At 39.5% G+C, this 26,627-nt stretch overlaps 2 pseudogenes; one reads left to right on the forward strand and one right to left on the reverse strand.

Moving 5' to 3' along the window:
* Nucleotides 1–7,187: 7,187 nt before the first annotated feature.
* On the reverse strand, nucleotides 7,188–8,576 carry LOC147001614 (general transcription factor 3C polypeptide 3 pseudogene; annotated as a pseudogene).
* A 15,961-nt stretch (nucleotides 8,577–24,537) lies between these two features.
* Nucleotides 24,538–25,480, forward strand: LOC147001615 (transcription initiation factor IIA subunit 1 pseudogene; annotated as a pseudogene).
* Nucleotides 25,481–26,627: the final 1,147 nt, after the last annotated feature.

Genomic DNA, 26,627 nt, shown 5'->3' on the forward strand with positions numbered 1-26,627 from the left:
TCAAGTCCTTCAGTATGAGTTTTTTATTTTCCATGTTTTTCAGGTTTTCTTGCCATATTCTATGTCCTACAGTGTGGTTTTTGCCTTTTCCACATTTTTCTGGATTTCTCGCCATATTTCAGGTCCTTCAGTGTGAGTTTTTAATTTTAATTTAATTTTCGACGTTTTCCAGGTTTTCTCTCCATATTCCAGGTCCTACAGTGTTATTTTCTCATTTTTCGACTTTTTCAGCATTCCTCACCTTATTCCAGGTCCTACAGTGTGATTTTTTCCTTTTCCACGTTTTTCAGGATTTCTCGCCATATTCCAGGTCTTTCAGTGTGAGTTTTTAATTTTCCACGTTTTTAAGGATTTCTCACCATATTCCAGGCTTTCAGTCTTGAGTTTTTAATTTTCCTCATTTTTCAGGGTTTCTCACCATATTCCAGGTCCTTCAGTGTGAATTTTTAATTTTTCCACGTTTTCTTGGTTTCTCGCCATATTCCATATCCTTCAGTGTGAGTTTTTAATTTTCCAATTTTTCAGGTTTTCTAGCCATATTCCAGATCCTTGAGTGTGATTTGTTAATTTTCAATGTTTTTCAGGTTTTCTCGACATATTCTGGGTCATACAGTGTGATTTTTTATTTTCCACCTTTTCAGGGTTTCTTGCCATATTCCAGGTCCTAAAGTGTGATTTTCTCATTTTCCACCTTTTCTCTGGTTTTCTTGCCATATTCCAGATCCTTGAGTGTGAGTTGTGAATTTTCCATGTTTTTCAGTTTTTCTTGCCATATTCTGGATCCTCGAGTGTGATTATCTCATTTTCCAAGTTTTTGTTGATTTCTAGGCATATTCCAGGTCCATCAGTGTGAGTTTTTATTTTTCCACGTTTTTCAGGGTTTCTCCCCATTTTCTGTGTCCTCCACAGTGTCATTTTCTCATTTTCCACCTTTTTCAGGTTTTCTTGCCATATTTGAGATCCTTGAGTGTGAGTTGGGAATTTTCCATGTTTTTTAGGTTTTCTCGCCATATTCTGGGTCCTAAAGTGTGATTTCTCTTTTTCTACGTTTTTCAGGGTTTGCCGCCATATTCCAGGTTCTTCAGTGTGGGTTTTTAATTTTCCACGTTTTTCAGGGTTTCTAGGATATTCTGGGCACGTCACTGTGAGTTTTTAATTTTACACGTTTTTCAGGGTTTATCGCCATATTCCAGGTCCTTCAGTGTGAGTTGTTAATTTTCCACCTTTTTTAGGGTTTCTGGTCATATTCTGGGTCTTACAGTGTGATTTTCTCATTTTCCACGTTTTTCAGGATTTCTCGAGATAATCCAGATCCTTGAGAGTGAGTTGTTAATTTTCCATATTTTACTGGTTTTCTTGCATATTCCACATCCTTCAGTGTGAGTTTTTAATTTTCTACGTTTTTTTATGGTTTCTCCCATATTCTGTGTCCTACAGTGTGATTTTCTCATTTTCTACTCTTTTCAGCTTTTCTTCTATTTTCCAGGTCCTTCAGTATGAGTTGCTAATTTTCCATTTTTTTCAGGTTTTCTCGCCATATTCTGGGCCCTACTCTGTGATTTTCTCATTTTCCACGTTTTTCAGGATTTCTCGTCATATTCTAGGTCAATGAGTTCGAGTTGTTAATTTTCCTTGTTTTTCAGGTTTTCTTGCCATATTCTGGATCCTACAGTGTGATTTTCACATTTTGCAGCTTTTTCAGGACTTCTCTCCATATTCCAGGTACTTCAGTGTGAGTTTTTAATTTTCAATGTTTTTGAGCTTTTCTTGCCATATTCTGGGTCCTACGGTGTGATTTTCTCATTTTCCAAGGTTTTTTTTTTTTTTTTTTTTTTTTTTTTTTTTTTTTTTTTTTTTGATGTCTAGGCATATTCCAGGTCCTTCAGTGTGAGTTTTTATTTTTCCACATTTTTCAGGATTTTTCGCCATAATCCAGGACCTTGAGTGTGAGTGTTTAATTTTCCATGTTTTTCAGGGTTTCTTGCCATATTCTGGGTCCTACAGTGTGATTTTCACATTTTTCAGCTTTTTCAGGACTTCTCGCCATATTCCAGGTTCTTAAGTGTGAGTTTTAAATTTTCCACGTTTTAAAGGGTTTCTCGCCATATTCTGGGTCATACAGTGTTGTTTTCTCCTTTTCTACATTTTCAGGGTTTTTTGCCATATTCCAGGTCCTAAGGTGTGATTTTCTCATTTTCCACCTTTTCTCTGGTTTTCTTGCCATATTCCAGATCCTTGAGTGTGAGTTGTGAATTTTCCATGTTTTTCAGATTTTCTTGCCATATTCTGGGTCCTACAGTGTGATTTCTCATTTTCCACGTTGTTCAGGGTTTCTCGCCATATTCCATGCTCTTCAGTGTGAGTTTTTAATTTTCCACGTTTTTCAGGGTTTATCACCATATTCCAGGTCCTTCAGTGTGATTTCTCATTTTCCACGTTGTTCAGGGTTTCTCGCCATATTCCATGCTCTTCAGTGTGAGTTTTTAATTTTCCACGTTTTTCAGGGTTTATCACCATATTCCAGGTCCTTCAGTGTGAGTTTTTAATTTTCCACGTTTTTTAGGGTTTCTGGCCATATTCTGGGTCCTACAGTGTGATTTTTCTCATTTTCCACGTTTTTCAGGATTTCTTGCGATAATCCAGATCCTTGAGAGTGAGTTGTTAATTTTCCATTTTTTTACTGGTTTTCTCGCCATATTCCAGATCCTTCAGTGTGAGTTTTTAATTTTCTACGTTTTTCATGGTTTCTCCCCATATTCTGTGTCCTACAATGTGATTTTCTCATGTTCCACCTTTTTCAGGTTTTCTTGCCATATTCGAGATCCTTGAGTGTGAGTTGGGAATTTTCTATGTTTTTTAGGTTTTCTTGCCATATTCTGGGTCTTAAAGTGTGATTTCTCATTTTCCACGTTTTTCATGGTTTCTCGGATATTCTGGGTCCTTCACTGTGAGTTTTTAATTTTCCTCGTTTTTCAGGGTTTATCGCCATATTCCAGGTCCTTCAGTGTGAGTTGTTAATTTTCCACCTTTTTTAGGGTTTCTGGCCATATTCTGGGTCATACAGTGTTATTTTCTCCTTTTCCACATTTTCAGTGTTTTTTGCCATATTCCAGGTCCTAAAGTGTGATTTTCTCATTTTCCACCTTTTCTCTGGTTTTCTTGCCATATTCCAGATCCTTGATTGTGAGTTGTGAATTTTCCATGTTTTTTCAGCTTTTCTTGCCATATTCTGGGTCCTACAGTATGATTTTCTCATTTTCCAAGTTTTTTTTATTTCTAGGCATATTCCAGGTCCTTCAGTGAGAGGTTTTTTTTTTTTTCACGTTTTTCAGGGTTTCTCCCCATTTTCTGTGACCTACAGTGTGATTTTCTCATTTTCCACCTTTTTCAGTGTTTCTCGCCATACTCCAGGTTCTTCAGTGTGGGTTTTTACTTTTCCACGTTTTTCAGGGTTTCTCGGATATTCTGGGTCCTAAAGTGTGATTTCTCATTTTCCACGATTTTCAGGGTTTCTCGGATATTCTGGGTCCATCACTGTGGGTTTTTAATTTTCCACTTTTTTCAGGGTTTATCGCCATATTCCAGGTCCTTCAGTGTGAGTTGTTAATTTTCCACATTTATTAGGGTTTCTGGCCATATTCCTGGTCCTACAGTGTGATTTTCTCATTTTCCACGTTTTTCAGAATTTCTCGCGATAATCCAGATCCTTGAGAGGGAGAGGGAGAGGGAGAGGGGGAGGGGGGGAGGGGAGGGGGAGGGAGAGAGAGCACAGAAGCTAAGGAAGGACACTGCTTCAGTACTCTGTACTATATCCCTCTAAGATGGGCTCTCTCACTAAACCAAGACCTAGATGGGAAGCCAGAAAACTGCAGGGATCCCTCTCTCCTCACCTCTCACAGTATTGAGGTCACAGTCGTACACACACACAGACACACAAACACACAGAGCCCCCCCCTCCAGACACACATACATACACACACACACACACACACACACACACACACACACTTGGATTTTTTTTTTTTTCTAAAAGCATGGATCCTGGAACTTTGAACTCAGGTCTGCAAGCTTTTGAAGCCATCACTCATACCCACTGATCTTTCTCTCTTCAGGGTCTCAGTACATAGCTTATGCTAGCCTCAAACTTGTAGTCTTCCTTCCTCAGCCTCCCAAGTGCTTGAAACTCTGTGCTCTCTCTCAGACTCCAAGATCCTGTTGGTTTGTCCTCTCAGGGCAGCTTTGTCGCCCAGACCTCAGGCCCTTCAGCCACTGCATATTCACTCTCTTTGTTCCTGCTGCCTTGTTTGCCTTTAGCCTCCCAGAAATTCAACCATTTGGCCATTTCTTGACATCCAGCCACTAAATGCCTTTGCAGAAAATACACAACAAAAACTCTTTATTGAGGTCTAAAAGGATGGCTCAGCAGGTAAAGGCAATTTACCTGAGTTCAACTCCTGAAACTCACATAAATGTGAAAGGAAAAGAAGCAACTCCACAAAGTTGTCCTCTGACCTCTACACACAAGACGTGGCATGCACACGTGCAGGTACACACACACACACACACACACACACACACACACACACACACTGATAATAAAGAAAAAACAGTTGAAATTAGGGCTTGTCCACATCTTATTCTAAGAGAAAAGAGGCTGGCAAGGGATTTGTCTGCTTTGTCAACACAGACCTATGAGCCCATGAGTATTTTCTGCCTGCTTTCAGCAGCCAAGACTCTCCCTGTCTTCCCATACAGGCGGCTAATTCCTATTCTGACAGTGTAGACTGAGATCCTTTCCTTCCTCTACGGCCTGCTTGGGAACGGATCTGTTCCTCTTCTACTGTTGCAGCTGTTTATCTCAGTTACCTCTCGTTCACAAGTGGGATGACTTATTCTCACCTCACCTTAATCAAACCACTCCTAGCCAGGTGTGCCGATGCATGTCTGTAAGCCCAGTGTGCAGGAGGCAGAGGCCACACTGCTCCAGATAGCAATATCCCAGCTAGCCAGGGCTGTCTGGTGAGGAATACTCCTCACTGGCTGAGCAATCCTGGTTTTGTGGGAATCAATATGTTTAGAGATTTTTTTTGGTGGGGGGGACATAGTTAAAAAACAAACAGAAATAACCTAAAGTCATTTGGGGTTTGATTCATACAAACAAAATGCTCTAGATGCAGTACAAATAGGGAATTAATCTGTACACAGTGGCCTGGAGATGTGCGAAGATAAAATGTTTTACAAAAGTTACCTGTTGAATACATATATTTATTAAAAACTTAAGAGGGAAATATGACAAAAAATATTGTATGAAAATTTAAAAATAAATTTATGAGAGTATAATTAAATATACATACAACATTAAATGTTAAAGGATTGCTAGTAGGCAGATCTCTTGTGCCCCCAAACTTAGGTATATATCAGGTGTATTTAAAAAAATTTGTTGTTAAACTTAATTTCTCCAGTCTTCTTTCTGCCAACTTGTACAGACTAGTTCTGGATCAAATCAGAGTAAAGGTAAGAGACACCGTTTTCCTTGATACCTTCAGTGTTCTCTTCTTCACTCTTTCTGTAAGGGAATGACTGGTTTCCATGGAGGCTTACACAGCTGTCAAGAAAGAGGCATTGAGATTCATTCATTTATTCTTATATTTAATCAACAATTTTTTAGTCCAGCTACTGTTCTAATCCTAGACATATGGTAGTGAAGAAAACACTAAAATCACAAAAGCAAAGACAAGAAAACCATGGCTCTCTGAATGCAGAGAATCAAGACATGATGATAGTATCAGGTAAGTGTTTCAGAAACATGGGGAGGGACAAGGAGGGTAAGCACAAGGAAAGCCTAGGGTACTTGTAAAAGATGGCCAGGAAGACTTACTCTGATGCTTAAGCAGAGAGTTGAAGGAGAGAGGGAGAGAGAGGACAAATGGAAGAAGAGAGGTTCCAGTGAGTGGAAGAAGTGGAAGTGTTTAAAAGTATAGATTCGGGAATTGCATGCATACTCATGTGTATCCTATAAGTTTGTGTAAGTATGTGAGAATGTATAAGTGAAAATGTATATGGGTGTGCCTATGTAAGTGTGTTTTCTTTGAGTGTGTGTACAGGTGTCTTGTGAATATCCTGAATTCATAGCGCATCTGAGTGTGTGTGAGGGGTTGTATGTGTGAGAGTGTATGTGTGTGTCTGTTGGAAGTGTGTTAATGATAGTGGGGGGGGGGTGTTGGTGTGTGTGAGTGTGAGAATGGTGGCATGTGACTGGGTGTTTTGGACTGAGTGCAAGTGTGTGTCAGCATGTGAGTGACAGTGAGCATGTTGAAGTGTCAGTGTGTGCTGCTGTGTGTGTGTATTCATGAGAGCATATTGATATGTGTTAGTGAGTTTGGGTGTGTGTATGTGTGTGTATGCATGTGATAGTGTGTGTGTATGAGTGAGTGTGCTTGTGTGTGTGGAAGATAGGCTTCTGCAGACCTTCACCTTTCACGTAGCTCAGTCCAGGACAGCTAAAAGCCCTGGTGTCAGGATCAGTTAGTTATGAGCTTAGTCACGCCTACATCCTTCTGCTTCTGACTAGAGTCAGAAGTCCCATCTCCAGGACCTTTCCCAGTCTCCTATAGTGGAAAAACACATTCTCCCACCGGTACCCTTCCCACCAAGTCACAAACTTGCTGGGAACTTCAACTCTTAAGCCTCTGATTTTTTTTCTCCCAAAGATTTTCCTCTTCTTTAATCCCAATGCTTTTTGAATCTCCAAATTCAAGAATGGATTTTTTTCTTTACAGTGAGAAATTGTTTTCTTGATGCTTTCTCTAAAAACATATCTGTCACTTAATAAAATACATTGGAAAAGAGAAGACATGACTGTCAAAGAATCTCTAGGGATGAAAACCACATCAACGAATATTTTTACCTTAACTTCCCAATACAAGATTGAAAAGACTCACTACCTGGGAACAGTAGGCATCTCTTGTGTCCGGCATTACTGCCAACTATTCCCTGGCTTTCCTAATATGTAGACCCTGTCAATAGATGCCAAGTAACCATAAAAGCCATAAAAATAAGCAATAAAATTATATAGTAATAAGACATTGTTAGTTGGTACAGTTTCTTTTCCTGTTTCTCTTATTCTTGTGCACCTGCCCAGCTGGACATTTTAAAGAGACACTTGTAGGTTCTCTTTCCTTTCTTCCCTACTCCCTCCTTCTCTTCTTCTGGAGGTAACTACAACCTTTATTTTCTTCTGAGGTAGCTTCTTCTAATGTTTCCTTTTCTAGGATAATTTCAGAAAAAAATCTGTAATTAGCAACAAAGTTTTGCTATACTGCCTGTTGGAAATATATAATTCAGCTGCCGTGTTAATGTCTTCCATGGAGACTAAGCCTTGGTGCTTTGAGAAATTTTCTTCAATTATGTTTATAGTTGAAGTACTATCATTGGCTTCATATCATGGCTTTACACTCATGACTATATCTGTAACCAACTGCATAAAATGTTCTCCATCAGATGGAGGCAAAGATTTATAATATGCTTATAACCATCGATGGTCATTTTATGATCATCCATCTGCTCATAAATGTTTGACCCCTTCCACAGGTAACTGATGTTAGTAGGCTCATATTTAAGAGCGTTTGTATAGGAAAAAATAGCCTGCTTAATATCATCTTGTTTCAGAGACATTTATGCCAACCTAATCCATTCTTCTGTGTCACTGGAATTTAAGTGTGCAGCAATCAACTAATACTACAATGATGTCTCTATGCCACTTTGGTCCTCATACTCCATGGAAGCAAGTATAGAGAATGGCTCAGAAGCCAAAGGAGTTTGTTTTATGATTTGCATGCATATCAATATTGCCTCTTTTTGTTCTCCTGCAGCAAAGCGACTATTGGCTTCACCCTTGAGACCTTTCAGGACACTGGGGAGTTCATCTTAGAGAAGCCTCTTCTCTTTCATCATTTTTGTTTGTTTGTTTTAGGGTTGAGAATCATTTCTGACACAAATATGTCACCTGCAGTGGTTTGCTCAGGTGTTTCCTCATCATCATCCTTGTCCTCCTCTTCTTCCTCTTCTCCTTCCTCTTCTACCTCTTCTTCTTCTTCTACCACTTCCTCTTCCTCTTCCCCTTCCCCTCCCCCTCCCCCTTCCCCTCTCCCTCCTCCTCCTCCTCCTCCTCCTCCTTCTTCTTCTTCTTCTGTCTTTCCAAGCATGGAAACAAAGATTTTGTGAACTGACTTACTTCTCTGATGTTTCTCCTTTATTGGCATCTTTGTCCTGGAAGTTAGCGGAGTCACTTCCTGTTGGTATGGGACTTTAGAATCATTACTTTTTCTTTGAGTAACGATTTTCCTTTTTCCCCAAGAATTTTCTTTTCTTGGATATTTCTCTCCTCTCATTGCCTTTTCAACTCTTCAAAGGAGATTTTCCTTTCCAGGTAGTCTGAAAAGTTCTAACTGAACTCCAACATGTCTGCTGAGCCGAAGCAGGGATGAAGCAGCAACATCTTCTCCCACTTCTTCCAACTCACCGCCAGGAATACTCCCTGTATGGGATGTACCTTTAAAGGATGATGTAAAATCCATGAGCCCACCTACCTGGTTTGGAGCATGGGAGGCTTCTGACTTTCTTAGCACATTCTTCTCTTCCCTCCAAGGACACCACCCACCTCATTACATAGATTCACACTTTTAAAAAATTTTTTTCAATTTTTTTTAAGAATCTCATACTATATTTACATCATTTCTCCCTCCCTCTACCCATTCCATCTCAAATTCATTGCATTTATGTAGATATAAGTAATATGTCTCCCTATGGCCTATTCAGACATCCATAGTGTTACTTACCCCTCCTTCTTCCCTCTCTCTTTGCCCTTCCATCCCCATTCCCACTTAAATAACACCCCTCATTTTCCCATGTTCCCCTTCATAGCACCTGTGTCCTACTATCTCCATTCTAGAGATGCTTCCCCTCTTCCCTCCTATAATTCCTTGTTACATTTTTGGGTTATGTGGTTCTTCTGCATTATATACTATTTCTAAGAAGCCAGAGCCAGAGTCCACAAATAAGAGAGATGTGGTATTTATCTGAATCTGGGTGACCTTGTATAACATTTTCTAGTTCTATCGTTCACCTGAAAATGTCATGATTTTATTTTCCTTTACAGTTGAATAGAATTTCATTGTGCATGTGTGTGTAGCATGCTTTCATAATCTAGTAATCAGCTGAAAGACATTTTGGTTGTTTCCATTTTCTAGCTATTGTGACTAGAGCATCAATAATCATGGCTGAGCAAGTGTGGATGGGCTAGGAAGTTGAGTCCTTTGGGCATCTGCCAAGGAGTGTTATAGCTGGATCATACTATAGATCTATTAGTTTTAGCAGATTCTTCATAGTGGCTGCGCTGTGTACTTGCATCTATCAATGAACACACTAAAACCTATTGGACTATATACTTCAGTTGAATAAACTATGTAATGAATTGTATATCAGGAAACTGAAGACAGTGTCCAGCTGCTTACTCCCTTTTTATTCTGGTCTGAATGCCAGCCATGACCTGATAGTTGTTGGCTGCACACCTGCTGCAGTCAGGCTGAAGGGCTTTGACTAACCTGCTTGAAAAACAATGGGAGACAGTGAAAAGCAACAGTACAAAAGCTTCTTTGGGGAAGTCCAGGTACTCCATTCATTTGCAAATTAGCAACTATCACACTCAGACTTTGAGCTCCCAGTGTGGGGGAGGTGGCTTTGAGAATCACAGAAAGGCTGTAACTTTTCTGGGAGGCTGTGCTCCAAATTAACTTTTTGGCTAAAGAGGATTTTTAGCCATAATCAAGGTCAGAGTCATACATACTGGGAGATTCAGGATCTGTGTCCAATTGACAAACTAATCTTTCAGGCAGCCATCGAGCTCCATCTTCTTTTTGTGAAAAAACACAGACCAAGCCCCATCCCCAGATTAGGACCGGGTCTGGACCCTTCTATTCATTAGTTAATGGGTCCCGCCACTTCACCATGGCATAAGAACTAGAAGTAACTGGATGTCAGTGGTGATCCGCTGCAGACAGACCTTTTAACATCAGTTTGCAAAAAAATTTAGAACAAATAAAGCAAAAGCAAGATGTGCCTTTGGTAACCTTGGGGGATATAATTACCCCTGTTTTGTTTTTAAAAGCCATTTTTTTTAAAGTGCGATGAGCACGTTCAACTATTCCTTGTCTCATGGGGTTATAAGGAATTCCAGTTTTATGTTTGATACCAAATTCCTTACAAAATGAAGTAAAATTTTTGCTAGAATAGGATGGCCCGTTATCTGTCTTAATGAGTTTGGGCAATCCCATAGCATTAAAGGCTTGGAGGCAATGATCAATTACATTTCTAGAGGCCTCTCCAGTATGCAGAGAAGAAAAAAAAAATCCTGAACAAGTGTCAATACAAACATTTATATATTTTAATTTTCCAAATTCTGCATAATGAGTTACATCCATTTGCCAAATATGATTAGGCATAAGACCTCATGGATTAACTTAACTCCTAAATGTGACACTGGAGATAATATAATACATTTAGGACATTGTTTTACAATCATTCTTACCTGCTCCTTAGTGATCTGATGTTGGAGCCCTAAGATATGATGAAATTTTTCATGATCAGGTTTGGCCAAAGCAACAGGATCTGAAATTAAGGTTTCTCCTATTAGAGCTCTGTCGATGCAATCATTGCCTTCAGCTAAAGGTCCAGGAAGACCAGAATGAGATAGTGTGTGGCCAATATAGAACAGATGTTTTAAACTATCAGTAAAAATATTAAAAGCCTCGTGTACAGACTAAAAGACATTCAGTACTGCTGTTAATTCTGCTAATTGACCTGAGAGGCCAGGAGTCTTTATGATTACCTGTTGATTATTTATAAGATATCCAGCTCACCATTTAGAGGAGCCATCAGTAAACACCAGAACAGCATTGTGTAAGGGTTGTAAAGAGGTCATATTAGGAAATATCACCTCATGTTCATTTAAAAATTTTATCAACCTATCTTGAGGGTAGTGGCTGTCTATAGTTCCTTTAAACCCTATTTGAGCAAGCAACCAATCTGTACTGTGCTGTTTCAGCCAAGTGTCTTGACCTACGCTGTAAGGCTGAACAATAATATCTGGCTCTTTTGCCAAAATAAGTTAGTGCCTGCTTCCTTCCAAGGATAATCATCTGAGCTACTGCTTCATAATATGGCAAGATATTATGTTTAGGAGAAATCCTCAAGTGTATCCACATTAGAGGAGACTTTTGCCATAACAATCCTGTAGACATATGAATCATATTAAAAATTAACAGATATAAAGGCAAAGAGTAATCTATATAAGTGACAATTTTTTCTTCAATAGCTTTTTCTGCTAGTTGCAAGGCCAGCAATCCTTCTGAGGTGAAAGTTCTAGGGGAGGTAGGATCAGAACTCCCTTTAAGAATATCAAATAAAGGTTTCAATTCCCCTGTAGTAAGCTTTAAATAGGGGTGAAGCCAATTAATATCACCTAACAATTTTTGAAAATCATTTAAAGTCCTTAAGTTGTCTCTGCGAATAACTATCTTCTGGGGAAAAACAGCATGATTAGTAAGTCTAAAACCCAAATAATTATAAGGATCCTGAGTTTGTATCTTTTCAGGAGCTATCTGTAATCCTTTATCAGCTAAAGCTTTTTGTAAACCTCTATAACACAAAAGCAAATCCTGGGGGTCTTTTCCAGGCAACTCAGGACAAATTCTTAACTGTCCAAAAACAGTCTTCTTAAAGGAACAGCATTTTTTCTTATGAGTTGTATATGCATAAAAAATTGCAAATTTGAGAATTTATAGTATCTGAAGGATGAACAATTTTAAGCAATTGTAAGCTCTGAGATACATATTGATAAATATGCAAATTAAAGCTTGATAATTCAACATTATAAAACACCATCTACAGCACAAAATTGCTGTTTGGAACAAGGAAACAGACAGTTTGCCAAGTTCTTAAGAAACGATTATTGTTACAGGTTTTCTAAAATATACAAATTTATCCTACAATTCTTTATTAGCACCACAGCAGCCTTAATAGGATGTTAAAACTGTGCTTTGAGGTGAAAAAGGATGATTTTACAACAATGTTTTCTCTTGCCAAAGAATTGCTGTGGGCACATAACTAAAATAAGCAGGTAATATTTAGTTACCACTGATTAATTGATAACAATTGATCACAGAAGTTTCCTCTGCTTTCTGTAAAGCCCTTTTGTTTCTCACCAGTTAATTTGAATCTCACTTGATAGCACCTAACAAAGGTTTAAGTAGCTTTAAGGCCTCAAGGTTAGGTCTTAGCCAATTAACATCTCCTGGAAGCTTTTGAAAATAAAATTTTGGAAAAGATCAATTTTTCCTTCTTATATTTTCTATACCACAATTTTATAGTATAACTAAAACCCTAAGTATTAAAAAGATATTGCCTCTGAATATTTTCTGGAGCAACAGCTACTCCACAGAACTTAAAAGCTCCTTGTGGGAGAGCAAGGATTTGAAGTAAACTTCCCTTTAGAAGCATTAGTTAATAAAATACTTTCCACTTAGGAAACAATATACACTGAAAGATTAAAACTCTTAGCTTCTTGTATTGAAGCAGAGAGAAAAAGAATTTTTCTTACATGAGGTAAAGCTATATTAGCCATACCCAGGGGCAAAATTTTCCAGTGATTACCAGTTCACTAGAAGCAAAACTCTTTACAATTATCAGAATTCAAAGGAAAAAACAAACTTTTAAACCTATAATAACTTTACATGAAGTAGGCAAGCCAGATTGTAATGTCTTTATAAGTTCTACAGTCTGATTGACCCTTTATAAACTTTGAATTTGAACTTTATTTGGAACAACATCTGGATAGATCTGTAACAGTGTTCTTTTAGCTAAAAGGAATATTCCCTGAAGGCAAGGAGAGGCAAGTTTCAAGAGCTTCCTTAGGCACCGTTTGCAAGACAAAAAGAAAGTCACACAAGCCCCACAGAGGCTGCTCTGAGCTTTGTTCCTCTTGCCTTGAGGACAGATTTTAGAATTTTTAAGTTTCTTTTGCAATATTAGACTAAAACTACAACTTTGGGAAAGCAAAACCCAATTTCAAAACAATTTATCACCTTAGAATAAATGTTAGAGGCATTTTACCATGTTACCAAGTTTGGCTGCTAATTTATACCATGGCAGTGCAAATTTTAATGCTTCACTAAAGAGACATTGCTTTAAATCTTATCTTTAATTCTACTTTCTAGGATAAGAATCACATTAAATATTATCTCAACTAGAAGTATCTTTAGAGGCCCAGCCTCTTGGCCACGTGTTTGAAACACTCCAAACCTGAGTTACCAATTTAAAGCTAAGTTCCTAGTAACCAGTGTTACACCTATTTGATCAAACTCAATAACTTATAAGCTAATACTCTTGTGATGAAGACACGCAGAGCATATTACACCTCTAAGACCATTAAAAAACCAAATGAGGCAGCCACACGAGTCTTATAAATTTAGACCAATCAAAGAATTTTAATTTTTCTAGCTATAATTATAAGATAAAAAAAAAGTACTTTGTCATTTGCCAAACACACTAATCACGACTGCAGAGAATTTTCTAGGAAGGAACCAACTATCAGCTTTTTTGCCTTAAAACTAAGATGCTGCAGACTCCCTTTCTTTGAAAGCAGCTTTTCCAGCAGTGGCTCCCCTGCTGTGCCTGATCCTTGGCTAAAGTGTGTGGCAACTCTCAGGCTTTGCTGAACCAGCAGATAGTCTTAACCATTTTTATTTTCCAACATGAAACATAGAATATTCAGTCATTCATACAACGAGTCAAAACACACATGAATTGACATGTAAACAGACCGGTGCACCAGACATTAGACAACACAAAGAGGGCAGAGAACTTCTGCTGTAGAGCCAGAGAGAATAGAGCTGGGTGTCCCCCGATATCTCTCTGTCTCTGGAAGAGTTTCAAAATCCATTTTCCTCTATATATTTTACTCCATCATTTTAAGCCCTATTCCTCTAGCCTGATGTTCTTGACTGCAGACAACCGCCTGTTTCATTATTTTAAACCCTATTCCTCTCACCTGAAACAGCTTTTTTTTTTTTTTTTTTAAGATTTATTTATTTATTATATGTAAGTACACTGTAGCTGTCTTCAGACACTCCAGAAGAGGGCGCCAGATCTCGTTACGGATGGTTGTTAGCCAACATGTGGTTGCTGGGATTTGAACTCTGGACCTTTGGAAGAGCAGTCGGGTGCTCTTACCCACTGAGCCATCTCACCAGCCCCTGAAACAGCTTTTAAAAGCTGCAGACAACTGCCTGATTCACAGTTTCTAGTCCCACACATATTTCGCTGTCAAATCCTAAGTGGAAAATGTGCCGGGTTAGCACTGTTCCAAACTTAGCCCGTATCCTTCCGCACCTCCAGCAATACTTTTTAAAAATGAAGTTTAAAGCCAGCGCTAGCATAAATACCTGTTTCTCACCATGCCCGATATGATCCTCTGATTCTTTCCTTCACTTGGAATTCCGTACAAGACAGCGATTCCCTCAGTGTTTTCCCACCTTTCCCAAGGTCCCTGGCTCGGATGCCAATTTGTTGTATACTGGCTCTCGGCCTACTTGAACCCGGTACACCTGGGAGGAAGGCTGGGGCTGAAAGAGACTTAGACGGTGAGAGATTAATGGAGATCAAGACCCGCCAGTTTACTAAGAGAGTGTGCTTATAAGGGGGAAAGCCCATCCCCTGCCAGTCTATTCTTGGTGTCTGGATCCTGCAGGTGACATGCAGGATAGGCTGTTCCTCTGGAATATCTCAGGGGCCTCTCAGCAGGTAGCAGTGTCTTGAAGAGGGCAGTGGCAGGTGACAGAACAAAAGAGCCATCTAGGTCGGAAGGCTCCACTGTTACCTCCTTCCAGCCTAGCAAGGCTGGCTATGACCATCTGCCACCTAAGCGGAGCCACCTGCTGTGCTGCTTCTCATCACTCTCCTTTGATGTGCCACTACCTGCTACCTGCCTGAGGCCGAACCAGTTCTCCAAGATTTTCCAGAGTTAGCACCGAACTGTGATCTTCACAAGTTCCTACTAAAAGGCTGATCTGACAACTTCAAAGGAACTTTGCGTGATTGGTAATGGGCCTCCCCTCTTCTTTATAAAGCATGTTTGCCGACATTAAAGTTGAGTCTTGATCAGAATACAGTGTTGACTCCATTTCTCTCTTTACCCACCTCGATTCCTCTTTTCTTTCAGTTCCAAGATGCATCCCAGGCTGGAACCCAGACATGAGAGCCACAGGCCGGCCCCAACACTCCACCCTAGGTGGCAGCAAAGTCAAAGTCTGGATCAGCCTTCTTCAGGGCTGAGAGAGGCTACAGCAGCTGACTACGGAAGATTTACATGTGGTACAGATAGAAAACCTGTTCAGCCAGCTGCCTGGAGATGTGAAATTTCTTTTCAACATGAATTTTTACATTTTTTAACAGGCTCAGCAAGACTTTGACCAGGCTTTTCAATTATACTTCATGTCTGATGTGGAATTAAAGGAGCTACACCCCCCACCAGCTTTGTCTAAGGAGATAGCCAAAAAGGAAGAGCTTGGGCAAAGGTGGGACTGAAGAAGTAACAAAATTCTAGGCCTTTAGGTCGAGGCTTGGGAATGTAACCTTTGTGACTCATTGCTCCAAGGTATGCTAATCATACCTTGATAGCGACATTCCTTCCTCCACCTACCTGCTTCCTGAGTTCAAAGAGTGTTCATTCAAAGAAAGTCACCCTGACCAACGCCGGAAACTGGAAACTGCCATGCAAATGTGCTATTGTTAGGGGCTCTTAGAAACTGAGAGTTAACCAAAACAATTACCAGGTATTCTCTGTGACTCTTGTGACTTTACACTTCCTTGTGACTCTTAACTGGTATCTTTGGTATTTTTCCAACAACGCCCTCCCCACTTCCTTGAGTTGTGGTTTCTTCCTTTAAATACCCCCTTATACAGCTACTCGGGGCGCCATGGTCCTCTACCCCTGTGTGGTGTATGACCATGGGCCCGAGAACGCTCTCGAATAAAAATCCTCTTGCAGTTGCAGCAAGACCGTTTCTTGTGTGATTTGGGGTGTCGCCTCTCCTGAGTCAGAACGTGGGGGAGTCCTCACGTTGTGGGTCTTTCAGGACATTCCCAATATATTCCAGCTGTTTCATAATTTCCCTCTATTTGTGGCAGAGTCCAACAAACAATAATGAAGACACTCAATGCAATTGAAGACTGCACAAAGGCCAATTACTAAAGACCCCTCTTTTCTCTCTCCCTTTTTTCTCCCCTTTTCTCTCTTGTTCTTTCTTGCTTTCTCTCTCTCTTTCTTCCTTCCTTTTTCTTCCTTCCTTCTGAAAGGAAATAAAACTTGAGACCTCTGATTCATGTAATGTATGTCAAATAGCCCAAAGAGTTGTTTGTGAGCTTTGAAACCTGGGGCTGAGAACATAGCAGAACGGACCAGGACATGCCCGGGCAGGCCCATCGCCTCCCTATCTCCCACCCCTCTGACCTAAGTTAAATGTTAACAGGCTGCTGATGTTTAAATGGACCAATCATGTGAAACCGCGCCAATTCCTCCCCCAGCCCCACTCCTTTTCTATAAAAACCCCTAGCTTCCAAGCCTCGTGGTCGATTCCACTGTCTCCTGTGTGAGATACGTTTTGACCCAGAGCTCCGCCATTAAAATACCTCATGTTGTTACATCAAGGTGTTGTGTTCTATTTGTGATTCTTGGGTGCACGCCGAATCGGGAGTTGAATGGGGGTTTCCCCACTAGGTTCTTTCACTTCCTTCCTTCCTTTCTTTCTTTCCTTTTGCTTTTTTTGTGGTGTATGCTGGTGTCTACATGTTCACATATGTGCTGGTGAACATGTTGTATGTGGCCCTATATGTATGTACATGTATATGCATGTAGAAGCCAGAGATCAACTTTAAGTATTATTCCTTAGAAGCAGACTATCTTGTTTTGAGATAGGGTCTCTTACTAAGACCTGAAGCTCACTGGTTTGGTTAGACTGCCTGACCAACAAATCTCAGGGATCATCCTCTTTGTGCCTCTCCGTCACTGGTATTACAAGTATGCCATTATGTGCAGCTTCTTAGGGGGTGCTGGGAACGCATGTGTTTATGCTTGAATGTTAGGCATTTACTGACTAAAGTATCTCTCAAGTCCCCTTTTCTTTCTCCCACTACCTTTGCCAATTTTTTGTTTGTTTGTTTCAAGACAGGATGTTTCTGAATCCATGGCTGTCCTGGACCTTGCTTTGTTGACCAGGCTGGAGTCAAACTTAGAGATCTGCCCAAGTCTGCTGTGATTAAAAAATGTTTGTCACCACACCCATTTCCACTTCCCAAGTACTTATATTAAAAGTACATGCTACACCACACTTGGCTTTTTTCAGGAGTTCTAGGAATCAAATTTTGATCCTCATGCTTGTGTAATAAGCACAATACTAAATTAACCATCTCCCCTGCCCTGTATAGAGAAGTTCCAGGAATGTTTATGTGTGAATATTGTATTCCCTACAGAGTTAGACCAGAGAGGTATGACTTCAGAGATGTTCCCTGAGCAAAATGGAGAAATGTGTGAGGAATTTGGCAAGAATTTATCTGGATGTTTAAAATTTCATAAGAGATGCCCAAAAAATGTCACAATTACCTATCTTAAGGTAAATAATTATTGTTTTATCATGTCTTTCATGTGTGTGCATTGCTGTGTTCATGTACGTGGGTACCTGTGTACACATAAGCCTGTGCATACAAAGATCAGAGGACAGCCTTAGGTGTTAATTTTCAGGTGATATTTACTGTTTTGTTTGTTTGAGACGTGGCTTTTTGTTGTTGTTTTGTTTTGTTTTTTGTTTGTTTTCTTTTTTTGGTTTTTCGAGACAGGGTTTCTCTGTATAGCCCTGGTTGTCTGGGAACTCACTTTGTAGACCAGGCTGGTCTCAAACTCAGAAATCCACCTGCCTCTGCCTCCCATGTGCTGGGATTAAAGGCATGCGCCGCCACCACCACCTAGAGAGACATGGTTTCTTAACTAGCCTGGAACTCACCAAGTATTCTTAGTTGGCTAGCCAGTGAGCTGCAAGTCTTATCTTCTCCAGTGTGGGAATTATAAGCACTACCATGTCTGGCTTTTAAAAACTGAGTTCTGAAGATTGGACTCAGGTCTTTATGCTTGCCTAGCAAGCATGTTAGCAATTGAGCTAGCTCCTGGCCCCGTTTTGCACCCTTGATTCTATCTAAGAGTTCCTTATAAGGTTCCTTATAAGGGTTTACAAATAATTACTCATCCAATATATGTAACTGATTCTTTAATTTTCCTCAATTCCATTACCGTGGATTTTTTTTTTGTATGTATATGACAATCAAACTAGGTTAGCTTCCTTTTACTAGTAAGAAAAAGAAAATCCACTGATGAAGGAAAACTTCTCATTGAATTGGAAGGTAATGTTTAGATAATGACATAATTTTGGGAAACTATAGTCCAGTTAGGTTAATTACTTCATTAGTATTTAAATAGGGAAAGTGGCTCTTTTTAAGAAGTCCCAGAAATTTTTTGTGGGGGGAGAGGGTAGGAGCAAGCTCTAGCTAACAGTGATCTTCCCATGGCTTTCCAGCCTTTAGCCCCTTCCTCATTGCTGTCTTTCCTTTAACTTCCTCCAAGCCCCAGAGACAGACTGTAAATTTCTAGCCTCCTCCTTTAAGTCATTAGCTACACTTTCAAGTATTCCTTCCAGGGGCTTTATAAAACTTTTATGCTATTAAAAACCAGGGGCTAACACTGAGATGTTACAAGGAAAAAAATCACGACCATGCAAGCTTTACAGTCTTCTCAGGAGAAGGAGAATGAAAGTGGCTCAGACCAGAAACAGAAAGACTTTTAGGGCAAATGAGAAAGTGATGTGAAAAAAACCAGAATTTTGCAGTATTTTTGTGATCATGGGAAATGTTTATGTTACGGGGTTATGGTCAGAAATGTTACGGGCTTAAAGTCAGAGAGTTACATACCATGAAACATTATATGGTTAGTCAATTCTCAGAACAATGGAAACAATTTACAATGTGTAGTTCAAAAGATTATTGGGGAAGAACAAAAATAAATAAAATTGACCTCTAGCTAAGGACACAGTCAAAAATCCAAAATTGTTTAACTAAAAAGAAAAATGCTATCCCTTAAGAAAAACAAGAGTAGTTTTTTATTTCTGTGCCCCTTGGAAAGGAACACTTAAGAGTATGGCTAATGACTTGAAGGAGAAAGCTAGAAGATACACTAAGAACAATGTGAATTAATGTGTTGATAAATTATCCCACAATATTAGCAGGAGACAATTCAGTTTCACTGTCTTGAACTGTGATGGTTATAATTTTTATTGTGACCTTGATTGAATTTAGAATCACTATGAACACATATATGGACACACATGTGGGAATATAGTGTTTCTAATAATAATAATGTTTAAGAGAATGGGGAAAACCAACCCTGAATGTAGGCAGCACCATCCTTGCAGGCTAGGAGTTTAGACTGAAAGGAAGACAGAGAGCTAACAGTACCATTTACCTCTGCTTCCTGGCTGAGAACTCTGTAATTAACTGCCACATATGCTCTGGCCAATATGCCTTCTCTACTATCATGAGTTAAACCCTCAATTGTAAGCCAAAGTAAATCCTTCCCTTAAGGTGTTTTGCTAGGTAACTGGCAAAATTGAGAAAAGTAACTAACGTAAGGACTCAATGGGAAAAATCTCTAACTAAAGGGCTGACTTAGCTGTTCTGGAACTCACTCTGTACACCAGGCTGGCTTCAAACTCAGAGATCCACCTGCTTCTGCCTCCCAAGTGCTGGAATCAAAGGTTTAAGCCACCATTGCCTGGACTGCCCTTTATGTTTTTCATAGAGGAATTTATTGGAACGCATTTTTGAAAAAAATTCTGTAAAGGTTGCATCAAATTGTATTTAAAGTTTAGTGCCATTAAAATGCTTTAAAAAGTATATTATATGCACTTGGGAATTTAAGAGAGTAACTAAGCCAGGAACAATAGCACACATCTGTGAGTGTGGCATTCAGAGGCTGAGACAGGACTGTGAGTTTGAAGTCACCATGGATATATAGTGAGACCTTTTCTCAAAACCAAACCAAAGAAAACAAAAGGAGAGAGAGAGAGAGAGAGAGAGAGAGAGAGAGAGAGAGAGAGAGAGAGAGAGAGAGAAATACAATGCCACTTAATTGGTTCTTGCCAAATTCACACATAAAACCATAAACTGGAAATTTTCTAGGAGAATTACAAAATTTGGCATTCCACATTAATGTCTATAAAGTAAACAATAGTATTCATCAAACATTTCACCAGTTCACTTTTGTGTTCTGGTTACTATTGAAGATAAGAATCCCTTATGTGAGTGGAGGTCATAGGACAAGTTATGTCAGTGTGTTGTTTCCTTCTATTATGTGGATCCCAGAGACCTAACTTAGATTGTCAGGCTTGGAAGCAAGCACCCTTTCCCCACTGATCCATTTTGTTGGCTAATATTCCTCTTCAGGCAGTTTCAAAGATTCATGAAGGAGATTCTTCCAAGCAAGATGAAATTATGGTATTTCCTCTAACTTCACAGTCCAGAACCTCCTGCAGAAGGTGCTGAGAGCTCGAATACCATTTACTACATGGTAGCTAAAGTTCTGCAGCATTTTAAGGGACATTTTAAAACCTGGTAAGAGAGTAGCTGATTAGGAAAGCTTTGTTGAGAGGGTAGGTAGCTCATAAAAATAAATAGAAATACAAGAATTGGGGAGGAGCTATCAAATTTGCCAATGTTAAAGGTCTGTGTAAAATGTTACTAGAAGGTGACACACATAAACCTTTAATCCTAGCACTTAGGAGGTAGAAGGTAAGAGATCTGTATGAGTTCAAGGATAGCTTGGCCTGTGTAGCCATTTCCAAGTCAGCCAGAACTATATAAGTAAGACCCAAAGGAATGTGATGACTCGGGATCTCTTAGATTATCAGTGGGATATAAATTGGTTTTGCCTTTTATTTATTTTTTCCTCTTTTTTGAGAGACTTTTGTTGCATAATCAAGCTGACTGACCTCCAGGTGTGATCTACCACATCCAGCCTGGCTTTGCCTAATGGAAAGCTATTTAATTATGTATCCAGAGTCATACAATTTCTTTTCACATTATTCTACTTCTGGAATCAACGTAAAAATCAATATAAATTTGAAGAAAAGTCCTCCCTTTAAGATTTATATTTGGAAAATTGCTTAAAACTAAAATATTGAGGCCAGTGTCTAAAAATAAGAGCATGTTTAAGCAGATATTGACCAAATCCACTCAATACACTTGACGAAACTTAAAATTACTTTCAGAATTGGAACAAGGACCTGCCATCTATTGTGGCCAGGTCTTTATTATGAACTTCCTTTTTATTTTTTGAAGTATTCCTCCCATGATTTTTGGGTAAAGGAGACCAAGACACAGTAGAAAACTAAATGATCTAAAATCCGTTGTCAGGAGAAAGAGAAGTGGAACTCATTGCTCCACATACAGAGAGACTGTTATGGCATTTGGTCCAAACAAACAAGACACAAAAATCTTGATAGTATGACTAAGCTTAAATAATTATCAAATTTCAATTCTAAATTATCATTCATAAAGGACATTTTTAGTAAGTCACTATCAATGTATAATTAAGGTCAATAACATTAGACAAACAGCCTCGAACATTTTTGCTAACAAGTTTTTCATAATTAATTAATTAATTTTAATTATATTTTGTGTGTGTGTGTGTGTGTGTGTGTGTAGATCAGAGGAAATTTTGTAGGAACCAATTCTCTCCTTCTATCAAGCAAGTCAATGAGTGAGTCAGTGAGAGATCAAACTCAGGCCTTCTGCATTCTGCATGCTCTTTTTGTCAGTCAGTCAACATCTTTTAGGCTATGAACTAAATAAATATCTATTAGGTTATGACCCATAAACTAGGTACTGGGGAGTAGAAAATGAAGAATTCAACAAGAACATGTTCTGGAATAGCTTTTTCCAGCAGAAGAAACACACACACACACCAGTAACTCAGAGCCAGAATTACTGATTCCACACAAGTGGACTCTGGGAATTTGGGGGGAAAGCTTGTCTTGCTTACATACATTTCCTTCTTTCCTTATCCTCCCCCCTCTCTAATATATATATATTATTAATATATATATGTACATATATATATGTACATATATATATATATATATATATATATATATATATATATATATATATTCATGTAATCAAAGGAAGGAGGTGGCAAACAAGACTGCCATAAACAAGGTGACAAGAGAAGAGGTACTAGGATGTTGAGTTCTACTAACTATCTCCTATAACAGGAATCCCCAACCTATGAGAATTTGGAGTCTTTCTTTAGTTACAAGCACCTAAGGCCACTTCAACTGGAAAAAAAAAAAAAAAAGCAAACAAAAAGGGAGGTTACTGTGCAAGGATGACTAGAATGATCCTTCATGGGCAGAGTGGGGGCCAAGTGGACATGGAGGCAGGAGCTAGGAACACAGGTTCAATGTGCTGCCTCTAATTAGGAACCGAAACCAGCAGATCTGAGTAGTAAGTATGGTGAATGGAATTCAACAAGAATGACAAGAATTGAAGATCAAAAAGCAGAGTCTGAAAAAAGGCAAGGGGAATTTTGAACACCAAGCTATGGAGTTTGAGTTTTCCTCCATAGGCACCAGTAAGGCTTCAGGTTTTTGAGAAAAAGAAGGAACACATGGGTATTAACTACATATTTAGAGCCACATCACCAAAATGTTTACAGTTACCCTGCCTCAGCCTCCCAAGTGCTGGGACTGTAGGTTTGGGCCACCACTCCCAACTCTGTAAGTCTATTTTTGAGGTAATACCTTTGAAGTGAGCAGATTCTTTCATTTATTCCTTTTGCAGTGCTGGGGTATTAAACCCAGGCCTCATCCATGCTAGGTGAGCATCCAACCACAGAATGTCATCCCAACCTTAATTCTTTTTTCCCCACTCAATCTTTAATCAAGTAGGGACAAATCCACACTTTGAGGGAAAAAAAAATCTGCATTTTGAAGGGCAAAGGGGACAGACTTTAAAAAAAAATTGTCCCTCCCCCACAAAGGATTTTCCAAACTTGTGGCTTGACTAAAATGTTCAGAATGTATGATTTTAAAGGCAGGTCTATTTATACAAAGAAACTGCTGGCATTCTTTTCTAGTGAGGAACTATGGCAGAAAGACCCATTCCTCTAAGTCTCAAACATGGTCCAAGAAAGCAGGTTCTGATTGTAGCAATTGACTAGTCAATCCAGAGTTTCCCTGAAAAAACCCCTGCCCTGTTGGCTTTTTATTTCCATTTCCTTCCCTGAGAAAAGGGCAATGTGTGGTCCAAGCTGGAGAGCTCACAGGCTTATGTCTTCCCCCTAACTGCCCGGCATCCCCCTCCTCCTGCTCCATTGAATTGACACTTGATGAGCAGAAGTCCAATGTGGTGCTGATCAGTATCAGTCATGCACAAGAGACCACTGCACTTTGATGTGGATTTTGTAGGGTGGGGGAGGGGTAAAGAACTAGTTTTGTCAACAGGTACTGATCACAGGCAGTTGCTATTATTAGGACTCAAATTTTGCTTTCTTTGAAACTGGTAGTGTGTCTTCCTTGTCTTCATCCTCATCGTCATCTTCTTCATCATCAGGATAATCTACCAGACCCACAGTCCTCCCTTTGTGGTAACAGCTGCCATCTGAGATGTACTTTCAGGGACAGATCCAGGAGAGCCTGGAGAGCCTGGGGACCCAGGTGATCCTGGAGAACCAGGCCCAGCCTTAATTCTTATCTTTTTAAGTTACAGGTCTTAATTTTAAAAGTAACATAATCACGATCTCTACACCTTTAAAAGACAAAATTTCGTGATGATCCCGCCATCTTAACAAGACTACTATCATCTATCTTATTTTCTAGTTCACATTTTCCAATTGATTCCTTAGGTTGGATTCTAAGAAATAGAATTACTGCCCTCCGCCCTGTCTCTCGGCAGCATCGAGGGTGGCAGCGGCTTGCACAGCTTGTTGGCTCTCTATATAAAGGGGAGAAGCAGGCGGACCAGAAGGCTGGAGCTGCAGCTGGTGGCTGGCAGCAGTGGTGGCACAGGGAGCGGTGACTGGTGTTGTTTTCCCTCCTAGGCGCCAAGTGGGGTGCGGGTGATGCCCCCAATTCCCCTAAGGAGTCATGGCTAATTTTTTTCTCATTTTCTTTCTTTAGGCTATTCTCTAGGTTTTTAGCTGCGGGAAGAGTGCCCCCTCCTCCTGGTCTCCCACCTCTTACTCCTTCTGGATCAGTTTTGTTGAGACATTTTTGCCTCACTCTTGCGGGTGACTTGGGTCACCCTCCGGGTCTCAGTTTTTTCTTTTTTTCAAATTTTTTTCTCTTTATATCTCGTTCCCTCTTGTTTGTGTTGTGTGTGGAAATGGTGAACTCAGCAAACACAAACACCATGACTAAATTGTATGGATCTGTGATAGAAGATGTTATTAATGACGTACAAGACATTTTTCTGGATGATGGAGTGGATGAACAGGTCCTGATGGAACTGAAAACTTTGTGGGAGAATAAACGAATGCAGTCAAGAGCAGTAGATGGATTTCATTCAGAAGAACAGCAGCTTTTGTTGCAAGTTCAGCATCACCATCACCAGCAGCAGCATCATTAGCAGCAGCAGCAGCACCACCACCACCACCACCAGCAGCAGCAGCAGCAGCAAGTACAACCTCAGCAAAGGTTACCTCAGTAAGCACAGACCCACCAGGTTCTTATTCCTGCATCATAGCAAGCAAGCTACAGCACTACCAGTTATTGTTCCTGATTCTAATGAATGCATCAAGTGTTCTGAGTGCTATTGCTACAGCTGCTACCTTGGCACTCCCTGCAGACATGACTCCTGTCAACAGATACTAACAAATTCAGGCCAGCTGCTTCAGGTGATCAGAGCAGCCAATGGTGCTCAGTTATCTTTCAGCCTCAGCAGTCAGTTGTTCTATAACAACAAGTTATACCAGAAATGCAACCTGGTACAAGCACCTGTTATCCAGCAGGTCCTAGCTCCACTTTCTGGAAGGATGTCATCACAGACAGGTGTCATCATCCAGCCATAGAAAATCTTATTTACAGGAAATAAGACTCAGGTCATTCCTATAACAGTGGCAGTACCCACAATGGCACAAGCACAGATGCCTGCAGCTGGACAGCAGCAGCCACAGGCCCAGCCTGCTCAACAGCAAGCTCCATTGGTACTGCAAGTTGATGGAACAGGGGACACATCTTCTGAGGAAGATGAAGAAGACTATGATGATGAGGAGGAGGAAGATAAAGAGAAAGATGGAGCTGAAGGTGGAAGAAGTAAATTTCTATAAAAGCTTTGAAAAGAAAAGGCACTCATCATTCACTGTTGTATTTGGTGCTCAGCACACAAATTATATGCTTTTTTCCCCAGAGACAGAGAGTGGTGGATGCTTGAGCTTAATTAGTTTTTTTCTTATACTGTCCAGTACCCAAACCTAGGGAGGGGTGTTGTACACTTGGAAGTGTGAGTCTTCCTAAGTCAGTTAATATTTTTATCACAGTCCACTGTAGGCATACTCAGGACCTAGATAATCCCTCATAGATATGTCCTGAGTGAGGTATGTCTCCTAGGAAATACAATATAGGTCCTGATGGTATTAACAGTAACTTATAAGTTCATTTTAAAGGTATGTGTATCAAATGGGTATTATATTAATAGGGATACTAAGAATAGTGCAAATCAAATTCTTTCACTTAGTTATCCATAATGTGGTTTAAACATAATGTATTGGTAAAACAGATAGATGTAATTGATTATCTCTTTTAGTGATTAAAAAGGTATGATGGTGTATGGGGAGAGAGGAAACTAGAGAAAAACTGAATGTGACAGCTCAAGCTAAATTCATCCTTGGCCCTTTTTGTTGTATTTCATAGCAGGTCCTCAATAATATGATCTTCATACTTTTTTCCTGACACCTGTAAACATGTTCCCATTTTTTCTATCCTTCCAGATTTGTTACTATGTCCAAGATGACATAGTAATCTACCATAATTTTTATGACTTTGGCATAAAATGGAATCATCTGCTTTTAAATCTTAACACAAATTTGTTCCATTTACTTATTTATATTTATTGATTATTATTTTGGTTTTTTGGAGACAGTTTCACACTGTAGCCCAGGCTACAGGTCTGGAACTCATTATATTGGCCTCGAGCTTGTGACAATCCTGGTTCAGCTTCTCAAGTATTGGGATTATAAGTGTGAGTCATCATTTGGGCCTAAACATCTTTTTTCCCCTAAATATTAGCTAAAAATAATTTATTAAGTATTTGGCAAATCAAAGTGAATAAAAATATTTCAAAATGTGAAAAAAAGGATTACTAGTTTAGAGGTCATTGACAGCTTATTATTCTTGTACACATCACCAACTCTAACAATATGTAAAGTACAAGTTCTCACATGGCAGCTAACATTTCAATCTACAAATCTCAAGGGC

Source organism: Mus caroli, unplaced genomic scaffold (genome assembly GCF_978045245.1).
Source record: "Mus caroli unplaced genomic scaffold, Mus_caroli_1 scaffold_13, whole genome shotgun sequence".
Classification (NCBI taxonomy): Eukaryota; Metazoa; Chordata; class Mammalia; order Rodentia; family Muridae; genus Mus; species Mus caroli.